General features: G+C 32.9%; 1 long non-coding RNA gene across 1 annotated transcript; it reads left to right on the top strand.

Moving 5' to 3' along the window:
- Nucleotides 1–4,311: 4,311 nt before the first annotated feature.
- On the top strand, nt 4,312–6,366 carry LOC114078659. The gene is made up of 2 exons (XR_003580353.1): nt 4,312–4,554; nt 5,944–6,366. It is a non-coding gene; the product is annotated as an uncharacterized LOC114078659 (long non-coding RNA).
- The last annotated feature ends 5,035 nt before the right edge of the window (nt 6,367–11,401 follow it).

The raw sequence follows: 11,401 nt of genomic DNA, 5'->3' as shown, positions 1-11,401 counted from the left end.
TAATTTTAAGAAGATATGCATGTTTCTTTATGAAATTGATGAAAATGATTCAAGGTTGATTTTAGAGTAAAACATCGATGTTGTGAAAGTATTTCTCACATACTAGTCAAAACTTGAATGTGAAAGGGTTTTCTCACATGAAAAATTCACAAGGCTGAAAGAATTTTTCATCTATGTTGAATCAAGATTAAAGAGTTATTCTAATGAACTCTAGCTTGGATTGACTACTTTACTGTGTCTTTCTATGGATAATATGACATGTTAAGATTTATGACAATTTCATGGAATTTATACTTAGTATCGAGTAGAAAAGCGATGATTACCCATGTCCCATGACTATGTGCCACCATAGTTTGTCTTAGATAGACATTAGCTAGTGGATCCACCTAAGTTAGAAGTTTATGGTTCTTACCTTGGCAAGTAAGGATATCTCTTTTCGAGTGGAATAGACACTAAATTTCATGTTATAGCCACATGGTCTATGCCGGTTAAAGGTTAATCTCCCACAATAATGAACTAAGGTTACTTTCTAAAAGTATCTCTAATGGGTTGTAAATATGTTTAGTTTGCATTCATTGTGATTATGACTTATGTTTTCTAACATGTTATTTTGTGATTTAGCTTGGTCATAGCATGTCAAATAAAGTCTTTAGCATGATTTCATAATTCTTATGCATTGCTATCACACTTGGTACATTTCATGTATTAATGCATACTTGTGCCTACATTATTTCACTAATACAGGGTTTGATGCTCCTTCCGCTAGTGATCCGTTATTGACATTGAAGATTGATGAGTCCTCATGTTTTAATAACCGAGACTCTTTTATTTCTTCCATGTCTTTTCATTTTCAGATGTTGTATGTAATGTATGTGTTAAGTGCTAATCACTAATAGATGGCTTTGAGACTTATGCTTAAACTTCCGCTACTCTTTGTCATACTCTTTTATATAAAATGCTACTTTTAAAACTCTTTGTTTTATTATCTTGTGTGATGTATGCTAAGTGGCTTCTGTAGGATCTCTCAGGATCTTATTGTTGACATCCAATTTTGGACCTCCACATTATAGATTAATCATCGAGCTTCTTCGATTCCAAACGATTTAAAACAATTGGTTCCATGAATTTTCAAAAAATAAATAAAAAAATATTTTGCAAGTTTTTAAATAGTCTATCACTTTTATAATTTTTAATAATATATATGTTTTTATATAATTATGTAGGAAATAAGTATATCGAGTAAATATTCGAAAATTATCTCAAAATTTTTTATACTTTTTAGTGTATTTTAAAGTGATGATATAATTTTGAATTAATTAGCTTTTATGAAATTTGAAATATTTTTGAGTTATTTTTATGTAAGTCTTGCCAATTTTATAATTTGTTAAAAATAATAAATATGTTTTTTAGTATATTTTTATTTGAAAATCGACTCAAAAGATTTTAGTTTTGCTTTAAAATTTGGCAATTAGTTTAATTAACTAATTAGTTAATATTTTAAAATTGATTATTTTATATGATTAAAATTAAGAAGCTCATTAATTAATTTATATTAATTCGTCTTGCTGGACCTTAGTCAAATTCCTCAATTAATGCAAATTGGCTGTGTTTTTAACGTTCTTCGGCCGAATTTGTAATCTATATGGTTATTTTCCAAAATTGAGTTTTAACCAATAATTGCCCCAGTTATTGGATCAATTTAAGACCAAAGTTGGTCCAGTTTTCAGCCCATCTTCCATATAAACCAGCAGCCCATATTACATTCATTCAAATATCCAATCCAAACCCATTTCACAGCAAGAAAAAATGGCACATTATGATAACCTATAGAGTTTATTGGCAATAAATAGTCCATTTTAAATTTTTTAGCAAAAACTTTTTTTTTTATTATTTATTTGGCATTAAAATAGCCACATTTTTTTATTTGAAAATAAATTTTTTTCCTGATTTTCTCTCTCTATTTCTTAATAGTTATCATGTCTACTTTTATTATTCCTTTTTTCTCTCTCCTTGTAATTTGTCAACAATTTTTTTTATGCTATTCTTCCTTATATTTTTCAATTCTCTCTTTCTTCCTTTTTTTTCTCCCTCTTTCAAGTTAAGGCTTTCTATCTTTTTCTCTTAAATATTTTTATTAAAGATCAATCACAACATTAACTCTTCACGGTAAGTAATAACTCAAATCATATGAATTTTATTTATATTGATTGTCTGGGTTATTTTTTTTAAAAAAATGAAATTTTCTACATTCTTTATCTTGTAGTTGGATGCAAGATTTTTTCTTTTTACAAATTATCGTATTTGTATTTTTTTGCAACGTTTTCCTCTCCCAAAAACTTCAATATATCGTGATTTCCTGAATTGAGATTTTCTCAATTTCTAATAAATAATTAATTAATATATTTCTGACAAGTTTTCATAATATTGAATTTTATTGATTGAATTTGATAATGAATATTTATCTTTTCTCCAACAAATGTATCTAAATTTGTTAATGAATACAAACAAACACTTAATAATTTAAAATTATCTAAATTTATTAATGAATTTCGTTGATTGCATTCTAAAGTAGTAATGCAAGCAATTGTATACATATGTAAAATTATAAAGATACTAATGCAAACAAACGTATACCAATTTATAAATGAATATGGATGAATTTATCCAATACAAATGTATAACAATGTTAATTTGAAAGATATTATTGCAAATAAATGTATACCAAATTATCATAAATACGAACAAACGTAAACCAACTTATTATGAATACAAACAAATGTATACCAAATTATTATGAATACGAACAAATATATACAATACAAATGTAAAATAAAAAACATATTAATACAAATATACCAATTTATAAATGAATATGAGCGAATATATCCAATATAAATGTGTACCTATAAAATTTGAAAGATATTACTGCAAAAAATATAAATGTATACCAGTTTATTATAAATACGAACAAATGTATCCAATTCAAAATGTATGTCAATCTATTATATAAATATTGATTTAATAGATACTAATGCAAACAAATGTATACAAATTTGTTTAGAGAATGAATATGAATTGAGTTCAAAGGCAAAATAATTGATGAGTAGTGAACTCATAGGAACCTTTGAAATAAGAATAATCATGATCAAAATAGTTTTTGTTAATTTTAAGAAAAAGATATAATTATAAACTATATTTTGCTAGTTTTAAGTGAAAATGGTTGGAGATAGAATATAGAGGGTATTAATTATTTTTTTATTTTTAAAAATATAAAATAATTTGAAAGAAGGGAGTTTTGAATAATCTAATTCTAAGGAGAAATAGTTGAAAGTTAGAAGAGAGATGAAATTAATTTTCTTTCATTATTTTCAAAAAATACGTAAAAATTAGAAAGGTGAGATAATTCTAAATAATTTTTTGCTAGTTTTAAAAAGTAATGATTAGAAGTTAGAAGAGAGATGATATTACAAATCTTTTATTATTTAAAAATAAATAAAAAATATTGATAAGTTAATTTTAGGCTAATATGTGCCAATTTTTTATCTGTTTATTAATTGCTAATTAATATTGAACTATATGTTACCAATTATATATAACACTTGTCTATTTGTGTCAATTCCTCTTTCAGGAAACATCAAATAATATCCGGCCCAAACTCGACCGGCCCACTCTGCTTCTTCTTTCCCACTATGCGAGAACAGGCAAAAAGGTGTGAACAACTTTCCATTTTTTCTTCATCTCAGCGGAGATCACGAGTAGCAGCAGAAAATCGCGAGAAACTAGTACACTCTTCCAAGTACTCTGCAAACCCATAACCTTAGCAACCTAATCGATCAAACTGCTGTCCCTTTTTCCCATTTTCAAAGATTTTCAAAATCTCTTCTATTTGAAATTTTTGCTCAACGGTTTCCCCCCAAAACCGTCCCATCTTTCCCTATAAATAGCCCCTTGTCTTCAGTGATTGAGGAGGGAGAAAAGATTGGATTTTGAGGCCATCTACGAAAAAATAGTTCACAACACGATTGTGGAGATTGGATTTTGTTACGCGGAATTCGAGATAATACGAGAAAATATAAACGCGAAAAACAAGACAACAGATTTACGTGGTTCACCAATAAATTGGCTACGTCCACGGGAAGAGGGGGAGCAGTTTTATTATGGAGAGGCAAGAACAGAATTACAGTTTGCCATAGCGTCTATATATAGTGCTAAGCTACGCCCTAACAGGCTTCGACCCAAAATACAGAATTGACAGATAATTAAGTACCCAATACAACAACATTGTATACCGTCGGGCCGGGGCGTCTTCGCCCCCGGACCCAGGCCAGGGGGCGCGTCGCTCCCCTGGACCCCCGACTCGCTGACCGGTCAGCGAGACCCCGTTCTTTCTGCTGTAACGGGTCCGATTCAAGGCATTCAACAGATTTTATAGTGTAATAGTATTCTAGAGTTTTGGGTTTGCTGTTTTGGAACTTGTATTTTCGCCGAAATTCCTTGTGTTGTGGTGGATAGCTCATCCAAGCTCGTTCGTCCCGGAACGCTGGCCGGAAAAAGGTAATATCTACTCCTTTGTTTAGTTTTCATTTCGATTCCGAGTATTATGTGATGAGCCTGTCTCTGTTGAGTCTTCCTTGGCTTCATTCTCGCTTTGATCAAATATGAATGGTCATGGTTTATTACTTTTGCTACTGGAATTCTTGACCTGTCATTGTGTTATTCATGCCTTGTCTTGATTAGGTGTTCAAATCAGTTTGTAGTTGTTTCGAATCGCATGCTCGTCTTGCTTTGACTCTTGTGCCTAATGTGCTCTCAAGTATCAATGAAGCTACTTCGATATAATATGTTAGTCGTCATATGTATTGGCTCGATTTTGTATCTTTATGTTCAACTGAATCTCTGTTCGAGTACGCTTGAGATGATCTATTTTTTGTTTGGTGTCAATGAATGTGTTAGCTGCACCGTTCTGTTTAGAGTCATTCTTACTTGCGATTTTGATAGTCTGCTTTATCGTTTTGTTGTATCAAGTGTAACGTCTCTTTTCTTGCCTTAGTTGCATACTGAATTTTGGCGAGGAGATCACTGAGTGGTGTGTTTATTATTTAAAAATGCTTGCCTCCAGTTACATCCTTTTTTTTTTTTTAAGTCATAGCCTTTCTTATGGGTGTACCCTTGTCTTTTTTTTTTTGCTTCTTTTTTATATCTGATTGTTGCAGGTAATATTAACGTTTGTTTTAGAATTCATGTTTGGCTTAGTATAGTTATATCCACATTTAGACAATACTTGAGCATACCATTCTTAGGCTCACATTTTTCATTTTCACTTTGTAACTCCGAGTCTCGTTAATTTTTGTCTCAACATCTCATCATATGTCTCAAAATGAATTTATATTGCCCCTCCCTGTTATTGACTTTCTAAGGGATGTTGTAGTCGTGTTAGTTCATTCACTTTGAGTGTTTTATTTCTTTGTGACAAGCAAGGCTGCCCTCTTTGTTATTCATCATCCCTGTGAAATTCATGCCTATCATTAATAAGCTTCAACCAATTGCGAATATATATAGGTCAGAGTTTAGTTTTGCAATGAATTGTGACCGGTTTAAGTTTAGCTTTACTGCTGCCTTGCGCTCTTTGCTGTCTCCCATATCTTTCCTGTCTCTGTTTTCAGCTAAGGTTTGATATAAATTAGCACACTTTTTTATGTTCGAAATATGAAATGATGCATATTTTACTTTGTTTCTTTTTAGTAAGAAACTACTGTGTGCCCTTTTCCTTGTTGCCATTCATAGTTTGTTTTGAAATGTTTTACATTTTGTTATCACATGTGTTAAAAACTGATGGATCTTCTGCTCATTGCCCATTTGTCAGCTAAATTTACTAATGGTATCATTGAATTACCCATGCTAATTCTTTGCTTTTGCTTTCTTTCGCATGTGATATTTCCACAGTCCAATATGGACTCGTCTCCTTATTCTTGCACTTCCAAGTTGAGCCATATAGGCTCGATCTTCGCTTTTCCTATTTCTCGAGTCAGCCCCATATATCTGAAAGCTGTTACAGGCTCTAGAGACCCAACGACTTGCTGGAAATTAGTTGACAAATGTTCAAAAGCCCAAGAAATGGGCTGTATACATGAAGTATACAACATTTATACACTGATATACAGGTTCATGGCAACAAATGTGTGGCCAGAAGTGCAAAAATACAGAGATGAGATAAACTACAGGTTTTCGGAAGCAGGAGATACATGCAAAGAGCTGATATACACGTAAATATACACTAATATACAATTGATGTATACAAAAACAGAAATTTGGTTAAAGACCAAAATTTGCAGCGAAATTGGCCCCAGAGGGGGCCCAATTTCATCATCTCTTTTACTCCTTTAATTTCTTTGATTATGCTTTGACTTATTTCTTTTAACTCTAACCATAATTAATTTTAATTTACCTACTTAGATCTCCAAAAGAGGAGTTATTTTCTTTATGTTGGTTTACCTTTAACACATCACTTGTGTTCATTTATTCTATGTCTAGTATACTGGTCAATTTTTATATCTTTATTAAGTATATTTGTTCTTAAAAGGACGTTTTTTTAGTTTTTCAAATAAATTAAAAAAAACATGCTTTTCTTTACTCTACCACTTTCTCAAAAGTTGGTCAAAACTTTGGTCTCTTTCATTTTTCTAATCAATTTAAGATAGACCTCATGCTTGGTTCAAATCATATATATATATTTTTTTTAAAAACAATTCAAATAAGTGTAATTAATGTAATTTTTTTAAAATTCTAATAACTTATATTTAATTAAATATTTCAATTAAGGTCCCGTTTTCTTAGAAAATAAAAAATTGTTCTTTGTTTAACTATTGTTTCAATTTAATATTACAAACTAATCTTTTCCAAAAAAATAGTAAAAATATAATTAACCTAAGTCATAGGATAACCGTGTGTTAGCAGACACTTCAAATGCCTTAAAAACCTTTCGAAGTGTAAATGAGAACCTCTTACCCGTTTTCTTTAAATTTATTAAGATTTAATCTGTTAAGAATCCTTTTAAATAAAGTTTTCTTAATTTCTTTAATAAATTAAGTGACGACTCTTTTCTAAGCATTTTTTTCGAATTATTTTGTACTTAGAACGTTTCAAAAAAGTGATTTTTATAAAGATAGTAAAATACCGACATTACAGAAATGACGACTCCATTTGGGCTTAATAGGTTCTAGCCATAATAGACTTAGGTTAATAATTAAAGTTTTTAGTATATGTTACTTGCATGCTTTATTTTACATGCCTAATGCTTTATTTTCATGCTCATGTGATATAAATTGCTTATTTTGTTTATCCAAACATTTTATTTGTTATCGCTTTATATAAATTGTTTATTTGATTACTGCTTTATAAACTGTCATTCTGTCAGATTTCTCCACTTCTTGGGAATTTACACAATCACACGTACATGCGAGGTGTGCTTTGCGCACCCGCAAAATTCTTTCAAAATTCCCAAAGTTAGGAGAGTTGGCATATGTGCGGGGTGTCTAAATCTTTTTCCGTGTGACCGCGTAGCCTCCTCACTCGAGTTGTCCACTCGGGAACCTTATGTCTAGAAAGCCAAATCTTAGAAAATATAAGATACAGCTCAACCACCCCTCAATTCAAGTGATGCATGCATATACCTTAGGTGGATCGATCCTGGGTATCGATTCGACATTTAAGAAGTCCACCCTTATGTCAACTGGTTTTAAGACCCAACGACCAACGAGCATGTTTTGTGCAACATGATAATGATAGACGGATCCAAGTCTAAATTTGACATAGTGAGTTTGGAAATTATATGTTCATTTTATTTTTGATTTGTAGGATGTGTTCAGTCCCCCAAATGCCCAAAATTAGGATGGTCGAGAGCTTTCCGTTTAAATTGAAGGCTTAGTGGGAAAATTTACTCCAAGTGAAAAGCTAGCAATTGCAAGAAGGTCGGGGTGCCTCCTTATGCTATTCAAGGTTATCCCAGATAAACATGTGATTAGAGCGTTGATTCAGTTTTGGGATCCAGACCGTGTTATGTTCACGTTCAAAGACTTTGAACTAAAGCATACATTAGAGTAAATCTACAATTTACCTATTTGAGATATCGAGGAAAAGGTCAAATTATTCCTCACAGTCTATCTGGGAAGAAATTTCTTCGCTACTTAATACTGAAAAATGAAAAAGAAACTTCGATGCTTCAAACATAATTGGATTTCTCTGGATTAGTTATATGAAAGATATGGACGCTCTGATAGTTACAAAGTGTTCAGGAAGGAATTCTTTTACACTCTTGTTCATTGGCAAGCTAGACATCCTATCGCATTTGTTGTGGCTTTACTAGGGACTTTAGTGTTTCCATGAGAACATGGTCATATTAGCACCTGCATATGTTCTGTGGCTAGTGTATTCTTTGAAGGTAATAACGGCGATGAGCTCACTCTAGTTCCCATGATTTTTACAGAAATATTTCGAGCTCTTGGGAAATGTAAAAGAAGGGAAACAAAGTTCTTTGAAGGTTGCAATCTTCTTTTACAAATGTGGGCAATGGAAAATTTTTGCCAGTGTAAAAATATGGATGAAATATGCTTTAGTAACGTAAATCATATTGAGAGTTTTTACGACATGACAAAAAGGTTTGTATATTCGGTTGATACTAATGACTGGTATGGATATCTGACCTCCACACTAGTAACCAAATTCAGTAGATATATCCATTACTCTCACGTTCCTCGGCCTATATCCGATGCCAGAGGTTCTACTATATCAAGCTTATTAGGTTGAAAGGTCTCTAGTCATATGCTCAGGTGTGCGTGCTTCAACAGTTTGGTCAAGCACAAGTAATCCCTCTTCGAGCAAACATGAGGGTTTCTGAAATTTCCTTTGGACCAAAATTCGAAGTCCCTAGATCTGGAGAGATACTTCATGAATTAAACAATATTCTCAGGATGGATATAGGAAATGGTCCCGAAAGAGAAATTCCAAAATATCAGGTGTGGCTTCGAGAAGATCGCAATAACATGAGTCCAGAAGGCGAACAAGATTTTGAAGATATTGGGATGACGATCTGGATAAGACATTTTCATCTCAGAACCAAAGCGGCCACTCCTGAAATGTGGGCTCAAATGGATAGTATAATGCAATATTTGGATAATGATGGATCAGTGCCAAGCAATGTAGGAGCGTCATCGTCACTTTCTCCGCAACGTGATTGATAACAACATTTAGGCTGAGTCTTAGATATGTCTCTATTTGTGTCATTTGTATATATTTTTAGTTTATCCTCTCTTTGTTGTACCATTTTATTGGTATTTAATGGATGTTTGGTCTCTGTTTTCCAAATTTGGGTTGTCACAAATTAATGACTTGGATCAATCTATCATAATGACATTATGTTTGACGTTTAGGCCTACCTTTGGCATAAAAGGGTCACAAATCTAGGATGCGATATAAATTGTTTGTGTGCTGCTTGATATAATTGCTATGTGTTGTGATGTGTCATTTTGTCTAAAGCATAATTAGTCCATTATTGTTTTTAGAGCACTCTAAGCATATATTAAAATTCACAACAACAAAGTCCGTCCAAATTATTCTTGAAGTGTCATTCAAGTTTATTAGAAATATATTAATCCTTTACTCCAAAAATCTCCTAAATTTTTATTCATCCGTCATAGGAAGGTCGATTTGCTAGAATGTCTTGAAAAAACGTCAACACACCAATCCTACCTATTACTTTGGTTAGTGACGGAGAAACAAAAGAGTCAATGTTTCAAAAAAATTATCGAGACTAAAGAGAAGATACCCACAACCAAAAGGAGACTTGCGATACTGGACCAAATTGAATGGACGCTACGAGAGAGAATTATTGAGGTTGACATGGAAATATCCTTAGTGAAAAGAAAGATTGCAAATCGATCAAGAGATAATAATATTAGTAAAGCGACTACAAGGATCCCTAAAATTGAACGGGACATTAAGAAGATAAATTTTTGCAATGCTTCCTCCATGAGGGGAAAAGGGAAAACAAAAGAAGGTTAAGATGACGAGAGCACCGGATCATCACCCTACGATTGGAAAGGAAAGCAAGGAGTTTGGGGTATATTTAGGTTCATGTAACGCATCTCTCATGTTCGTTATTTTGTTTTTAAGTTTATTTGTAATCAAGAACTACGCGATACTTGAGCCCATAGAGGGTACTAGGAAGCTCTTTTCGATCCCAGTCTTTCTATCAATTTCGGGAAGGGTATGTTTAAGTTATCTTATGTAATTTTAACTACGTTGGGCCTGATTTCCTTGGTGATACGTAGGCAGCCTACATAAGGCTCGGTCCATGTATTTTCGATTTTTATTATCCCTTATTAGTGAAAGATTCTGAAAAGTTTCACCTACAAAGCATATGAGTGGAAGAAATTAACAGTGTTCTATGCAAGTTGACCTTCCCAATACAATCACAAAAAAATTTCTTTCCATTCGAGTCCTCCCGTTCACCCAAAATAATTCCGTGGACTAATATGCTTGAAGCAAAGTGACACTTGCATGTTTATCTTAATGTCAACTTATTTGCATATCTCGTCAAAAACAAAAACTAACACATATATTTTTTGAGTTGTTCTTATCTATAGGTAAAGACTGATCTGTGTTGAAATCAAACTGGTCGACCATCCCTACTTTATAAGATCTAAAACACTCATACCATCCTTCCCTGATCATTCTTTGGATAAAGACAAAAGCAAAATGACTGATACTTCTGAGGAAACGGGATAGTGGATGTGATTGTCAGAAATGCTGAACTCATTGATCAGACTGAGTTGATCTCTCAATTAACACAACGAATTGCAGATATACATGAAGAGCTGCAACAAACCAAAGATCTAGAAAAATTAGCTATTGCATCGAATGAACCCCCCTCGAAACTAGAAGACCTCCTCCTCCTTTTCCATCATTAAGTCCTCAGTTACCCAACTACTTCCCTACACACTTCAAAGGACCCATCACTTCCACTCCTAATCCTCATACCATTGACTTAACTGTATCCAATGCTCTCATGCCAGCACTTCCTACCAAACACCACCACCACTACCAAATCAGAACCAAGCACCTAACACTAATCACTCCCAAAACTTCACACCAACCTACCAAATCCCATATACAGTCTCTAATAATCCACTTGTTTTGCCTAGCCAACCTGTATACCCCTCTGTAAGGTTCCAAACTCCACCAGCCTATACAATCCCTGAACAATGTCCTAGTTTTCCCGCCTAACCGGAGATGGACCACTATGAAGAAATGGAGAAAGAGTGGAGGTTGAGAGAAGACAAACATGAACAACAAACGAATGTCATGAGAAGCAGTTAAAAGTGTTCAATCTTCAAGGAAAATCACA

This window comes from Solanum pennellii, chromosome 9 (genome assembly GCF_001406875.1).
Source record: "Solanum pennellii chromosome 9, SPENNV200".
Classification (NCBI taxonomy): domain Eukaryota; kingdom Viridiplantae; phylum Streptophyta; class Magnoliopsida; order Solanales; family Solanaceae; genus Solanum; species Solanum pennellii.
The sequence above is the reverse complement of the archived record's forward strand: the minus strand, read 5'-3'. Positions and strand labels throughout refer to the sequence as shown.